Raw genomic sequence first — 16,068 nt, forward strand, 5'->3', positions numbered from 1 at the left:
ACCAGTCTGGAAGAGACTACGGGTGCCTTTCTGCCACAGGCAGCTTCATCCCACAGAGGGAGACAGGCAGCAACCCTAGCAGAGGCACTGCCCTCATCCGCTGCCTGCATTTTACCACTGCTCACGTAATTGCAAGAGGTGCCAGCTTGCAGGTAGCAGCTCCTCTGAATTCAAGTGGCATACGTGCAGTCTGATGAGCCAAGTTTCTCTGGAGCTGTCAGGGCCTGATTTTTTGGGAAGGTTATGTAAGTACATCCCCAAGGAGCACCTACGCAGCCCACGAGCCAGCCAATCCCCCTCTGCCTGCTGCGAAGGATCAGGCCCCCTTTTGGCCGGGAGAGCACGTTTCACCATCTTACACAAAACCTGGCTTGATTTCTACAATGCTTCAAGCCTTACATGGAATTGGGGAGGAAAAGTTTAAGAGAGCAAGTGAATTTCCACTGCTGCACAGTGACCAAAACATGTATAGCATTTTCTGCCTGTCTTATGCACAAATTCTCTTCTTTGAAGCATATTAATTCAGCTATATACTCTTTATATTAAGTGTGTACAACATATAAATATACCCTTTAACATCATTACTTTTCATTTTTACATTGTTCCCTGTCTTCTCTACATTAGTCTGCAGCCCAGCCTGTAACAGATGTGAATATCTGCAGAACCCTGGTTTTCCCCTCCATTCTCCATGTTTAGCATAGTCATTTGTGTGCTACCATGAATGTAACAATTCAGAAGTTTAACTGCTAAGGTCTAATCATGGTTCTTAAATAAGGTCTGAAGAAATTCCAGTGTCATACCTAACCAAAACTAGACAAAAGTCCCACATATTTTCACCTGTTATGATGCAGTTTGAATCACAGCCCAATTTACTGGTAGAGAGAAGCTAATCCAACTGACTGGAAAGATAGCAAGCATATGGTGTATAGCAGGTGATTAATTTTCAAACATTAATTTCAACTACTTTGGAAGGAAGAAGAAAGCAACTGACAAGTTTAGTTAATTTTTGGTTTTAATAACTACATTTTTTTTCTTAAACTGCTTCTCCTGTAAACCACTTTGTAATCTCAATTAAAAAAGTGTATTCTCACCTAAAATTTGGTTAGAAACTACACAAGTTGTAAAGCCCCCGAGTGAAGGATTTAAATTGAAGTGGAACCAATACCTAAACAATTAAATTACAGCAATACAAAAGTTGCAGAGATAAAGTTGAAATTCCTAGTACTATATCTAAACAACAGTTGTAGTTTCTAAGCCCCAGACATAATTCCTCACAGCAAGAGGGAAAAAGGCAAAACGCAGCTTGTCAAATGAAAAAAAAAAACTTCCCCTAGCTGCTGTTTCTGTATGGTGGGAGCATAAAAACAATATATGAACAGGCAATGTGACAACCAAAGATCGCCTCAATGATCATTAGAGCTAAGAAAACACTTACTTCTGCTTTATGTTCAGAAGTGCTGCTGAGTTTACAATGTGTGTCGGTGCAACCTTAGCCAAAGCATAACAGTGTTTTCTTTAAGAATACAATTAATTTGTGTTACAAGCCAGTCCATTACACGAAGCAGACTCAATGATGCTTTACTCCAGCCAGTCCTCCCGAAGTGCAACAGTTACATTTAAAAAACAGTCTAATTTTTAAAAAAAAAAAAAACTTAGGCATCAAGTCAAATTAGAGTTTTCCAACTCCACTGTAAACCCAGTGGAATCCTAAAAATTCCAGCAGGATCTACCTGCCAAAGAGGGAAAAATTAGACCTATTAAATGGGATGGCAGATTTCAGAGTATGATGCAGTGTCATGCAATCAGGTACCCCACACATGCCTTTCCCTCCCCACCCTTCTAAAAAATTCTGAAGTATTTCAGTTTAGTAATATTTTTCTTTACCTGCCTTATGCCACTCAATCCCTAATTGCCAATGCTCTTGGCTTCAGTGTTCCCACCCCAGTTTCATTAATCCTTTGCCATCCCTACTACATTTCTTCATTCACAGCCCTTTGTTATTCCTGACAGTGCTTTTAACGTAGAAATTGGAACATTTGGTTCAGCCTCGGATTTCCTCAGACTCCAGAGAAGAAGTTCAAAAAGAGAGCCAAGCACCCCAATCTCCAAACCTGGATAATCAAGCAATATCATTCTCACTCAACCAATACCCTCTGCCACTTTCACCTTGCCCTGAGTCACACAACAACCCAAGACAAGGAATTGAAAACCCAGCCTGTGCCAGCATCTCCTAGTGCAGCTCCCCACCATTGTCTCCCAACAAGAGAAACCTATCAGAAGGGACAAGCCTGGAAGTTACCTCAGTTGGAGAACAGCAAACCACAAGTGATAAGCAATCCTGAACTAATTTCATAGGAGGAAGACTTCTTCCAGAATCTGAGCCAGTTTTTATTCTTTTTTTTCCTCATGTTACACATCCAGGGTCATCTCCCCCTTCTCACTGTCATTGTTAAAGTTTCCTGCTCTTGTCCTGCACCCCAGTGCTGTTCAAGCCCACTGTTCCCTGCTCCAGACCAGCATTAGCTCATGCTGGTATTAGATTGCTCTAAACTATCTTTAGGTAAGCTAAGAAATGGTTTAGAATGGTTTAAAACTCCAGGGGAACTTCACTTCCAATGCCAAACAACAGCAAATGGACTAACCAGACCCAGATAAAGAAACAGTGCAACACCACCTTTTACACATCTCAGGGGTCCATACCTATGCAGAGTTGCAATGCTCAGTTTTTTCTTTACAAAGTCTTTCTGTCAGTCTTTTTACTATCTACACTTAATCAAGAGTGAAATTAACCTAGATCTAAACAAGAATATCTTGAAGTTTTGTAACTGGATCCACTCACATGCTTGAAGCTGTGCAAGACTATAGTCAGTTTATTCAGTCTGATTCAGAGTACAAGCCTGGGATAAGTGCGTCTTAAAGTACCCCGAATTGATACAGGATGAAATCAAAAAGATGTGAAGTGCACTGATATGATACTGTGTAAAGAGTTGAGGAGATTCACTATAGAAAAGAAACTGCATGGCACAAAACAACTTTTCAAACTTGGGCAGCACCAGTCTGGTCACTCTTCCTACTTCACAGCAGTATGGAGTTTCTTCACACATTGCTTCTGATGCGCTCACAGTACCCACATATTTCTTCTTCGAGACCCAGAAGTCTTCCTTGGCATTTCAGACAGCAAAGGTCCATTTTGGCTATGCTTTCGGCAGCTTGAAACTGATTTTCTGGCTTGATTAACCAATCACTACATGAAGCCTGAATACTTCTTGTTGCTATTATTGGAATCCAGAAAATAGCACATGAGCAAGGACTTCATGACCAAGCAGTGGACTTAATAACAGTTTCATGGGCTAATATTTAGTAAGTTAGCATTCATTTCTACCTGAAAGTTAGTCCCATAAAAAAAATTCTTTAGAGATTGTATAATAATATTAAAAAATTCTTACCGTACCTTAGAGAACCAAAAGTTGATTAGCATAAGTCACCCTTAGAGACGAAGTATAAGATAATCGAACCTCAGAGCCTTCCAACTCAAAAGAACTAGAGAGAACACTTATTCACAGATTACCTACAAAACCTCTGATATTTTTCAGACAGCTTTGTCTGGAGATAAAAATCTAAAGGCAAACTCACAGCACCTCATCCTGACCTCACCTCTTAATTGGAAACCATGATGCTCCATGGTGCTATGCATTTTTACCTCACGCCTGACAGACACTAGGTAGCAAGGTCAGCTACTTCAGCCCATGCAGCAAAAGGCTTACCTGCTCTGCTGCTAAACCTTTCCGTCCTGAACCTACACATACTGCAGCCTGACCTCTATCCTGAGCATACAGGCTCTGCAAAGGTCCAAGAAATTAGCTTTTGCCAGCTTCATTTAAAAGCTCATACTGAGGGCTTAGTCTTGCAAGTTGAAAAGGGGGCCTAAGGGCAAACCCAGCCCCTGGTCTTAGATGCCTGTTCAGATGCTGAAAGTTATTCAAATGCCTCAGGTTGCCAGAAACACACCCTAGCCTTCAAGAGAAGGGAGAAATCAATAATACAGCTTTACTTTACCAGTCAAGCCACACCAGAGTCCTGCTCTCAAGATATTATCAGTCATGACAAAAGGGCATCAGAAAATTAAAACCTTACTGGGAGGAGATAGGCAAACGAGCTAAATTCCAGTGGCCTTTTATCTACAAGATCTTCACCTCACTGATCTTAACAAATTGCATTGACTTTCTTGTTCACCACTATACTATTGTTGATCAACCTCCATTTCAATACTTTCAGGTGACTACCACGTAGTTCATTAAATAATAACTACCTAAGCTAATAGCAACCACACTGGGACTACAAATAGCATCACGTATCTCAAGGAATCACAGTGTTCAAGAAATGAGATGAAAACCCTACATTGCTGATCCCATCCTGAGGTGCAACAGCAGTTCATTGAAGTGAAGAATGTCTTAACCAACAGACATTATCATAAAAATGCAAGTAGATTGCATACTGGAATCACAAGAGAAGCCCAAGCAGCATTACTACTATCCACAACTTCAGTTTTATGTCTCCTCCAAAGACAAAAACCTGCTCCAGGAAAGTGAACTATGTTGCATGCAGTACATTTACTGCCCTTTAAACACACATTTCCAAATTAATTGTGTGTTATTAAATGCCACTCAAGCTCTGCTGACATTCTTTATCCACTCAAGCCATGCTTTCTGAGGTTTATAAAAGTTAACCAAGTAATTTGATTGACTTCCTGCCTATTAATTCAGAGGGCTGAGCATTATTCAGACTACTTGAACAGATGAAAACATTTACTTTATTCTAAACTTCACTCCCATTGCACTGATGAGACAAGACACCTCCATATAACATTTTAATTTAGTTTTCTGTTGCCACTGAAAAATGTTTCCAAAGGTACTGTAGTATTTCTAATTCACAGAAATATGAGAACACCTAAAGCAGGATTAGAGGGCTTTTACTTTTTCAGTCTGAAGTTCAATAAATACTGAACATTGGTTTAGTTCAATTATTTTTAAGCATTTCAAAACTTCTCCTTTGTGATTTGCTGTTCCTTCCTTGCAGAGCAATAAAAGCCCATTAACATTCCGCCATTGAATGTTTTGTGAGAGCTCTTTATATGAAACTATATAACACAACTGTACCTTGGCTTATAAAAAAAAGAAAAAAATATGTTGACACCTATATATTATTCATGTTTTGCTAAGACATAAGTAGCAGGCTTCAAGCCCTTCCCACTGGAAGGCAGCTCCCACTGCACAGCTGTCCCAGGCATGCAATCACCTATGAAGCATTCAAACACAAACTGCACTTAGTGGTGCCCATCAGGTTCTTTGGTACAGGGTTTGAAGGCCAGTGGGGCTGTCAGCTACCGGAATAGGGAAGGAAAATACAAAGAACAGACTTATCACTGGGCTCAGCCAAGCCCAGACCAAGACCCCCAACACAAGTACCTCAAGGCTTGGAGGGCAATATTTTTCAGAGCTCCCAAGCTATCTCAAAAGCAATTCTCAGAAGGGACACAGACACAGTAAATTTGATTTATTTAGGCATTAAACACCCTAAATATTATGTGTTTAAAGAGTCTTAACTACCTACTCCTTTAGCATTTTAGATTTATTGCGAATTACTTAGGGCTAAAGCCATTCCAGTATCTGGAGAGCTCTGTGTTTATCAGCACATTTTCAGACACATTCAATCCCTTGGTCTCCATCACTGCAGCACCTGAGGAAATTCCGGTCCAGAGCAGATCTTTGTACCTGAAGTCTCTGGGCATCATGGTCAACAGGCTGCTACAAATTACAATTACATTTGTTTCTCTGGGCCTGAGAATCAAAACCAACTTCACTTAACTATGTGTAATCTCAGCAATATGTAATTGAGTAAGTGATAACCATCAGGTCCTTTGCCTGGAGAAGTGAGTGGTTAGCTTGCGCACATCAAGAGACTGATTTAAAAATCAATTAGAACTCTGACATGGGGCGATTTTCTCTCTTAAGGGATTTCAAACCTGCAAAGCCAGTGACCGGGATCCCACAGAACGAAGAACACACCATAGGATAGTGGGGTCTGTGGGCAGGCACGCATTAAATGATGTGCACGGCACTTCAAACAGCTCATGTATTAAATTTAATGTTGTTAGGCTTCAGTGGCTGAACTGGACACAAACAAGGCATCCTTAATACAGGCCTCCTTAACATGGATGGCTTTACATTAGGGTAACGTGCAGTTTTCTAAAGCTTAGAAAATGTCATGTCCTTTTTAATTAAATAGAAGATGTTTGAAAAAAATAAAATTGAACACCATGCTGATAATGAGTAAACAAACAGTTGGCCATAAAAAACTAGGCAGTTGCAGATATCTGTGGTTCAAAAAGGAGCATCATGGATTTTCTGCAATTAATCTCCTTCACCAGTGACATCTAGGAAACAAAACATAATTTATGCATCAAAAAACAAAGTTATGCAGGACATCTAAGACAAAGACAAATAACAGGGGATGTTTGTACACTCTGCAATGTAAAACAAAAGAGAATTTGAAGAGAAACATGGAAAGGCAGAAGGCTGAGCAAGAACGAATCACTGCAAACAGTAAAACCATTCGTAAAACGTAGCCAGGGAGGGAGGAGACACTTTGCACCAAGAACATATAAATTCTTGTTACAGTCTTCTTTTTTCAACCTTAGTGTCCCAGCATTATACCGCATACTTAATCTGCTCAGACCTGAAGCTGACAGCGTGGAAATGGTACTAGCTCAAATACCAGATTCCAGAAGTATCTCATACCTGCACATTGAGAGAATGATTTGTGTTCTCTAAACTACAAAATTGGGTAACCAAGCTTGCGCTAAAGAAGTTGTTGCTTTTCATGACCGAAATCATCTTACCTACCAGGTTTATCTAACAAATTTAAGGTAATATTATATTGAAAATATGTTTAATTTCCAATATCTAGTTGATATCAGAGTTTTGATCATGCTACTTAAAAAAAAAAAAAATTGGGGGGGGGGAGCTTAAAAATAAATGCTTATATTAACCCAGTAGCCATAAAGGCAGTCAGAAGTGATTAGGGTGGCCACATTGAATTTTTTTGCTCTTACAAGTTTTTGTATATAAGGATACCCTGGAGCATGCCTTCAATGAGTGGTCAATGGCACAGAAGAGCCAAAATTATCAAGACCAAGATATCTTTTCCTTACATCTTTTGTCCCCTAAATAACACCTTCCAAAATATTCCCTTTTAACGCCTGTACTGGGCAAAACGCAGCCTGCAGCATGCATTGTCTGGAACAATACAGGTGCAGCTCAGCCTAACACTGTGCACAGTATTTGGTGCAAAAACTGTTTGCAGCTCCTACAGGAAGAATAGCCCTGATCTCTTCCACCTGTCCTGGCAGGAAAGTATGATGTCCCTATCCAGTCTTATGTCCTAAGAGCTATGGCACCAAATCCTTGCATGCATGTGTTATCACTGAATCCCTCTTGCCACAAGAGAGATGGAAAGAGACAAGGAAAAATAAAAAAATAAAAAAATAATTATTAAAGAGCTTAGAAATAAGGAATATTCCCAGCTGCCTGCATTTCTTTTTAGTCCCTGGTGCTACTTCTGCCTTTATGCAAGTGCTACTTCCATCTAGGTTAGATTATTTCCCTTCCCCCAGCCCCTCTTTGGTTTGGCCAGGAGACTAGAAATCCATTATTAACACAGCTTTACTCATTAATCAAGTAACCTCTTTTTGCTTTCCAAAGTTTTTCATGTTCTTATCTTTGCATAATTGAGCATTTACACTTCAGAAGAGCATCACCTGAGGGAGTGGGGGCAGATTTTGGAAGGTTTTGGGGTTTTTGTTTCCCTTAAGTTTCAAGTTTAAAAAAAAAGAGAGGAGAGGGGGAAAGAACAAAAAAAAAAAAAGGGAAAAAAAAAGAACAACAAACCCCCCCCACAACCCACACTTTGAAAGGGGATGAAGTTAAATTACTAAAGCCTTGGGGCAGAGTAACTTAAAGACTGATAATGTGTAAGAGTTTCTCTCATTCACCACAGAAAATAACATTTCACATGACAGGAAATCAACAAGCAATAGAATTAGAACATTTTGGTTTTATATAGGAACATCTTATCAAAGATACCCAACAGCCTCCCAGGCTTTTCTTTTGCAGTTATCCCTCCAAGGCAGAGACAACAGTGGATTTTCCAAACACTCATGCCAGAAAACCACCTCACCAGATCCTGCCATTTCTATGAGAAGCGATGGGTATGAACAAACTCTGCAGAGTCGCAGGCATGGTCCTAGCAGAACACTCTTTTCTTGGGCAGGATGTTCCACGGGCAGGTATTCTGGGCTCCCAGAGCTTCAGGCAACCTTACCAACAAGGCCTTGCTTTAACCAGAGATTATTTTGCAACTCGAAGGCTCTAAAAGCCCCAGAGCAGTGCAGGCATGCCCTACATGCCCCTAAAGTCAGGAACAACCCTGAGCTTTTGGCAATGCCCAAATCCTGACCAGAGCAAGCCAACAGAAGCAGCCCAGTGAGCCAAATGTCTCGTATGCTTTGCTTGCATGTCACAAGCATGTTGTTTCTGAAAATAAACTGATGCTTAAGGCTGTGATTATTTCTTGCTGTAGGTGAATTGTTCTTTATATAACACTAATTTATTCTACAACTGCCCTTTTATACTCCCTCTTTCCATAGACCATAAGAGGGGGCTTTTAACTATAGAAAGAAAAGGAACTAGAGTGAGACAGTTATGAAAGCAGGGATAAAATACCCGCAACAGTTGTCTAACGGTCTCATTTTAATCACTACCCAGAAAAAGTCATAAAAGCAAAAACCCTGCTTCCAAACAACAGCCACATAAATCCACTCTCAATGATGCAGCTAATTTGTTATGGGATATTTGTTGTTTTAGACTTGATTTTTATGAAGGCAAGTAATGCATCTCCTGCTGTTGCTACTGGTGGTCGGAACATAATTCATTGCAAACATCAACAGAATCCAGAAAACAATTCACCTGTAAAAAGCTGACTGCTGTGACCAAGAAAATATCTGAGGCACTGAAGAGAATCAAAAGTAGTTCGTAAGACAAGGAACCCTCTCCCCTCCCTCTGAGTTACAGAATATTTGAAAAACAACAATTTCACTTCATCAGTTAATTTGAGGGCACCTAGAAGAAAAGTTGTGGGTGAAACCTTGCCCCCTGTACTATTGAGGAGATTTATCTTGAATTTGAAAGAGAAAAGATTTCCCTCTCTAAAAGCAAATGCAGAGACATACTACAGCCCAGATTTAGGCTCTCAGGTAGCAAGTCAAGGATTTTACAAATCAAACATATACAATGGCTAAATCCTACTTTGGCATGACTGAAGGTACAACCCTTTGCCTTCTTAGCGCCACACAAGCATTGCATGAGCTCCTGCAAAATAAGAGTTCACAGATGCAGAAGAAACAAACCCTTCCAATGGTTTTAAACCCATCTAATCTCTATTTTGTGTGAAGAGTTGTAACTGGAGCCTGCATTCTTTGCTAGAAACACATATGCTAACAGTAGTTCTCAGACTGTCTTTCCCAGATAGTTTCCCATTTGCCTGTCTGACATCAATGGATACCCAGCCTCACATCTAGACAGAATACATCATTATTTGTGAGAGGCTTCTGTATGAAAAATATTTCAAGGCTGGTCAGTCCTCAAGTCATGATTAAGAACTTCTGCCCTCTTAAGAAATCCCAAACAACTCTCCAGACCGTACCCCACCACAGATTACTGAATCCCTAGATCAAACCCAACACCAACCATTCTTAAGGTACATAGACTCATAGAATCATAGAATAGTTAGGGTTGGAAAGGACCTTAAGATCATCTAGTTCCAACCCCCTCCCATGGGCAGGGACACCTCACACTAAACCATCTCACCCAAGGCCTCGTCCAACCTGGTCTTGAACACTGCCAGGGATGAAGCATTCACAGCCTCCCTGGGCAACCCATTCCAGTGCCTCACCACCCTAACAGGAAAGAATTTCCTCCTTATATCCAACCTAAACTTCCCCTGTTTAAGTTTTAACCTGCTACCCCTTGTCCTGTCACTACAGTCCCTAATGAAGAGTCCCTCCCCAGCATCCCTATAGGCCCCCTTCAGATACTGAAAGGCTGCTATGAGGTCTCCACGCAGCCTTCTCTTCTCCAGGCTGAACAGCCTCAACTTTCTCAGCCTGTCTTCCTACGGGAGGTGCTCCAGTCCCCTGATCATCCTCATGGCTCTTGTCTGGATTTGTTCCAACAGTTCCATGGCCTTTTTATGTTGAGGACACCAGAACTGTACACAGTACTCCAGGTGAGGTCTCACAAGAACAGGGTAGTGGGGCAGGATCACCTCCTTTGACTTCTTTATGTCTCAGTCCCCAGGTCAGAGGGCTGGGATGCTGCTTCTATAAACTGGGGATAGCCTAGCTCTGAGCAACATTCCTGAAACCAATCAAACATTCATGGGTCCAAATAATACAAACAAGCAGCAAGAAAATTCACAAACCTGAACTGTCTATGCATTGACTCCAATAGAAATAGCTCTAATTTTAAACCTGAAACTCTGGTGTTGCCTGTGCCAGCCCCTTAAAAGAAATCGTGAAGAGAGACCATTTTCTTTCAGTACCACAAAAATTTATTCACTATACCCTTGAAGCATTTTGCAACTTCTGTAGGGCTACTTCTTAGCACACCTTGTTTCAGACAGTTTATGAAATGGAAAGACATTCAAAAACTACAAAAAGTCTGTGCTGGTTTCATTAGTTTTGAAGACAGTAAAAGAAAAAAAGAAAAGAAAAAAGAGAAAAAAAGATCACACACACACACAAAAGAACATCCAAGCACTGCTACTGCCACTATTTCCTCTAATGCCCACAAGAACTGATTCAATTTGGTTTTCATTCTACGTCTTGCAACACTTGGGCTATGCTTTTATTCACAAATAAAATTTACTGAGCATTGGAAGATTAGGAAGAAGCAAAATGTGCTTAATACTTGAACACTTGATGCACTTTATTGAAAATTTAGAACAAGCAAGTCTTAACTCCAAAACTAATAAATACTTTAGTTGGTTTGTGTTATGGGTAGTGTTCAGTGGCTTCAAGAACTAATTATACAATCTTGAGTTTGCTTTGAAGGTTAAGCCATCCTAAATGGCTTTAAATTACATTCTATCAAGCTAAGCTTAGAATTAAAAACCTCATTTGTAATAAGGAATTTTACTGGGTATAAATGCTAGTAGAGGGACTATGTAGGAAAGTTTAGTAATCAGGATGGCTTCTGTCCTTCACAGAGCATGTACAAAAATCCTAGCTCACAGCTAAAGTCTCCATTAGTGTTAGGATGTGAAACTCCTTGGGGAAGGCACAGGAGAAGTGCTTCTGAAAGAGTTTTGTATAGGATGATGACCCAAGGAGGAAACTGAGGTGTAGGTCAGGTGGGGAAGGAAAGGCAGCTGCTCAGGGAGGATACTGGTGAGAACAGCTACACTCACCACAAAATGAGAGCTACTCCAATAATTTATCTGCTCCATGGGGCCCATAGCCAGTACTGGAAAAGCTCTACTATAATCTACCACTGGCCAGCACTGCAAAAAGAAGAAACCAGCACATCCTACATCCACTTTGGTTTACAGAGTCATAAGCAAACTATCTGAGATCACAGCTCTTCCTTCACATGCAATACTCTGGGGTTGATTACCTGAACAAAGTGCACCAACAGCAGTATTTTTCCCATCTGCAAACACACCAGAGTTATCCCCAGGCACTCAGGGAGCCACTGCCCAGGTTGCAGAGCCACTTGGAGCAAAGGTGGCATTTTTCCATGAAGGTTTTACACCCCTATCACTGACTATGCCTGCAACCTCTCTTTGTGGGAAAAGGAGAAATACCTGTGTGCAGTAAAAACACATCCCACAGTGCTCAGTCTAATCAGTGGCAGGAGCAGACATCAGCCCTTCATGTCAGGCTTCTTCCTATGCCACTTCTCCAAGATGAGACAGGTCACCCACACCTGCTGTCACTAGCATGCTAAAGACTGTTTCTGAGCACAACAGTTTTGATCCCCAAACCATCTAAAGTCAGCAGAGACATTCCAAAAATACACTTTCAGAGCAGGATGGGGTTTTCAGCCCCCCCCCCCCCCCCCGATAATTAACTTATCCCTTTCACTCATCTGGCAGGCCTGGAGTCAAGCCTGCCACAAAAGAGGTGTAACAGACCACTCATCCTTTTGGGTGTGCTTAGACAGCTTGAGTCTCTGCCCATTAAATGGTAGTTCCTCCTTCTCTTTCATTAAGCCCATTGCCCAAATCCCGCCTGACATCTTCCTGTAGTTAAGTGAATTTTTCTGTGGAGAGGAGGGGAGGAGACGAATCTTTCTTTTTTATCCCATTATTACCCTCCTCACTGACCTAGTGGTTGAGAAATACCATATGTTTTCGTTGTTTGCCTTTACTTTCAGCTCTTCCACAAACTAAAATGTGAAGTGATCCGTGCTTTCACTGGCACGGCTCTGCCTTGTTTTCTTTCCCTCTTAACGGACTCATTCATGTGTAGGAGGTTTTTGATCCCAGGGTTTAGATATTCATCCCTGCTTTACATAACCATAAGCAATGGCAGGTACTTATGTAAACTACAATTGGGTCCTTGTGTCCTGTGCACAACAAACAGAAGTCTCAAGCCATCAGCAACTGCTCTTTGCTTCAAACCACCCTTTGCAAAATAAGCCACTGGCAGAGGAAAAGACTGAAGCAAGATGTGTCAATGTACAGTGAGCAAAGGCAAGAAACTTTGTCTGGGATATCCTGCCCCCCCAGCTTGCTCCTTGTTCTGATGGGCAGCCTGCTGACCAGGGACTGAAGTCACTGGTTACCTCCAGCAAAAATACCAATCACCCCTGCTCCAATCCACCACCCTGCTGCTCCAAGCTGCTTGTCACTCTATTGACAAGGGGGGCATTGGGGGTCGGTTGTTTTAAAATGACTATTGGGCCACAAAAGCACCTTTACAAGCAGTTCCAGAGTTCTCCACAATATAAAATTCAGTTTAGGGGGAATGGAGATTACCAGAAACAAAAACATTTGACAACGAACATGTTAAGCAGATGACTTTGGTTACTGCAAGCATTAAATGCGTTTGTAGTTCTCAAAGAAATTCATCTTTTCCACATCTCTACTTCAGGAAAGGCAGGAGATTCCCTGCACACACATTTTATATTTCCCCCAGTTCTTCCCTACAGGAGAAAACATACATCCCTCAGAGGCTACCTATGCAGAAACACCAATGCAAATTACTCACCACATGGCCTTGAAGCTCCAGCAAGCCCACCTCTGAAGAACATCTCTGTGATCCACCATAGCATCTTTTAATGCACAGCTGTGGGAGAGAACTGAGACTTTTGAGGGCTCTGAATTGTTTATGGACTCTTATGCTCTCCAGTAATTGCAAGAGTCTTTCCAGACAGGCAATAACATAATGCTTCCAGGAGTTATGCATTCAGGGTACAAGTGCACCCTAAAACCACCCAGAGCTCTGTTGAAGAGTTTAGCTTTGTTCTGCTGGAAGCCATCAAAGCAAAAGCAACCAAGGCAAGCAGGGACACCACAGAAAAGAAGGAAGCAGCAGTCCTACATCAAGGCACAAATCAACCAGCAAGCAGGGAGAAAGGGAGAAAAAAGGAAAAGAGGGGTTTTGGTGGGAATGGGATGCATAGGCACTAACTAGGCTTTTTTTTTTTTCTGGCTAGAAATGTTTTACCTTTCTGCCTTAACTACAGCATCTGATTGCACTAGATGGGAGGCAGCTGTGCCTGTCACTGGGAAGCCTCCCCGCACTCACCTGAAGAGGATCTTGGCTCAAAGCCACTGACTCCCCATCCATTCTTTACTTTCAAATTCACATTTAATCCTCTTGACACCAGGGCATAGAGCTAAAGCTTTTGTAGCCCCTGAAGAGCACTGCACCTTGGCCTATTTTCTGATGTATCTTCTTTAATATCTGTTGATGACATCTTTGAGCACCTGTAAAACCAAAGTGAGGTCTAAGAGAAATCTGTGTTACTTTCCACTACACAGCAAGAAAGAGAAAATAAATGCAGTTATTAGATATGGATTTACTTAAGGAAAATATTGTTAGAAACTGAACAAAATAGTACAGTTCTGTGCTGTGGATGGTGCAATAATGAAAAATATTATTGAATATAAAGGAAAGTTATGACACTATAATGTAACACAGACAAGTGAGAAGATGTATCAGTCATTATCTAGAATACAGTGGACTCCTGTGGTTTCATTTTTCATTACTAATTTAATGTACTTACAATGTTACATGATAAAAAATTGAAAAGAATGATAAGAATTGAGCATCATGAGAACAAAACAAGATCTGGAGAATTCGGAGATTTTTATAAGTTACTTGAGAAAACGTCCAAGATCCCTTGAGAGCTGCAGAGCATCCATTAATATCCAATAAAAGATCTAATAACAGAAACATAAAGGAAATGTGGAAAGAAGATTTTAATAAACACAAATTATGAAATACATTTCTTTACATATCACAGTTCTGCTGTATGAAATTATTTCATAGAGAGAAAAATATCAGTTTTGCTAGGAAAGGATGCTTTGCAAACGTTAGCTCAGCAAACACACTGCTGTGATTCAGGAGTATGTAAACAGTTTATTCCACCTTCTCTCACGAACTTTTAACCCTTAGGGTCTTGCAGTATACTTTCTTTTAGCCATGTAAAAGACAACTAATCCTATGCAAATAAACAGACTTACTCTACAGAAAAGCCAACATGAGAGGATAATCGCACCTTGCACTGTTTCCTGGGAAAATGCTTACAAACGTACGTTGCATGTCTTCAGAGGCAGCTTCATAATGCAGCAAATACAAGCCAGTACTACCTAATCAGGGATAGACTGGGGAACCCTGACCAAAACCATGGGGAAATACAGCCATAGGTGGCCTTACAAATGTCTAGGACACTTGGTATTTTCTTTGCCCCGAGTGAGAGTCACTGGGTGTCATAAGTTATTGAAGAGTCTAAATTAAGATTTGTGAACTTTCTGTTTTTGTACTGTTTTCCCCTGTATGCCATAGACTAATATATATATTAGCAAATGACTTCATAAAAACCTTTCAGTGATATTTGGGTACCAAACATCCTGCTATGATCCTCAAAATCATGGCAATAAACATGCATGTTTGAACATTAGCTCACAAAATTGAAAATGTAGAAAGCCGCTGTAGAAAACAACTATGTGACTAGAAAGAAATGCTACCTCCTTGTGCATATGGAAACTGGCTGGGAGGAGATAGAAGATAACGTGTTAATACAAATGAAGGAAAAGATGCAAAATTATCCTTACCAGTAATATTTCCTTCAAAGCAGAAACTTCCCCACAGCTGTTTTGACCAGTTTGTGCTGAATTTCTGTGTCTGTAAAATGTAATTAAGGACTACCTGCTTCGGGGAAATAAAGGATATGATTAAAAGTTATAGAAAGGAATGGAGGGGGGGCAGGTTTGAGGGTGTGCTAAGGGGGGAATGAACCAGCAATATTGAAAATAAACAGCAAAAATACTTTCAGATGTGTAACATTGTATAATAGAACCAGCTTCTCATCATGCTCCTCATCCTTGGCAAAGAGGTTTTCCTTTAAAAAGGGACATCTGGGAAGGTTTCAACAAATTACCTGTAGCAGAGGCAAAAGCCATTGTTTTCCTGGATACCTTTGGACATATTATTTGTGACCAATTTCTAATGTTGCTTTTTACAACATCTGGGGACACCTGAAGCTTGTAATATTCATGCCGGTAAATTCAAACCATCTGTCTCCTTTTCAAAGAGTCAAGCTCTCACTCCCAAACTCTCCCCCTCCTCTCTTTCTCACACACTGAGGTGAATTTTCAACACCTGAGTTTTGCTCCTTTTTCGGCTTTATGAGCTGTGTCATCTGTGACTGAATGCCATCAAGTATCACTTAAGCCTATTTCCACAGTAAGGAAATATTGGAAGTAAAAGCTGTTCAAGAAGCT

At 40.8% G+C, this 16,068-nt stretch overlaps 1 long non-coding RNA gene across 6 annotated transcripts in view; it reads right to left on the bottom strand.

Annotated features, from left to right (window-relative positions):
• The window catches only part of LOC134163219 (uncharacterized), an 81,624-nt gene extending 65,730 nt beyond the window's left edge, over positions 1-15,894 (bottom strand). For 4 of the 6 annotated variants that reach the window (XR_009964629.1, XR_009964628.1, XR_009964627.1 and 1 more), the window contains exons 1-4: positions 15,726-15,894; positions 15,400-15,493; positions 13,868-14,049; positions 13,328-13,405 (exon numbers count right to left, since the gene is read on the bottom strand). This is a non-coding gene — a long non-coding RNA (uncharacterized LOC134163219). Of the gene's footprint in view, positions 1-12,597; positions 12,760-13,327; positions 13,406-13,867; positions 14,050-15,399; positions 15,497-15,725 lie in introns of those variants that run through there. The other 2 variants (XR_009964626.1, XR_009964631.1) reach the window with 2 other exon arrangements.
• Between the last annotated feature and the right edge of the window lie 174 nt (positions 15,895-16,068).

The sequence above is a fragment of the Pezoporus occidentalis genome, unplaced genomic scaffold (genome assembly GCF_034315485.1).
Source record: "Pezoporus occidentalis ecotype Australia unplaced genomic scaffold, CSIRO_AGI_Poc_V1 ctg2, whole genome shotgun sequence".
Taxonomy (NCBI): domain Eukaryota; kingdom Metazoa; phylum Chordata; class Aves; order Psittaciformes; family Psittacidae; genus Pezoporus; species Pezoporus occidentalis.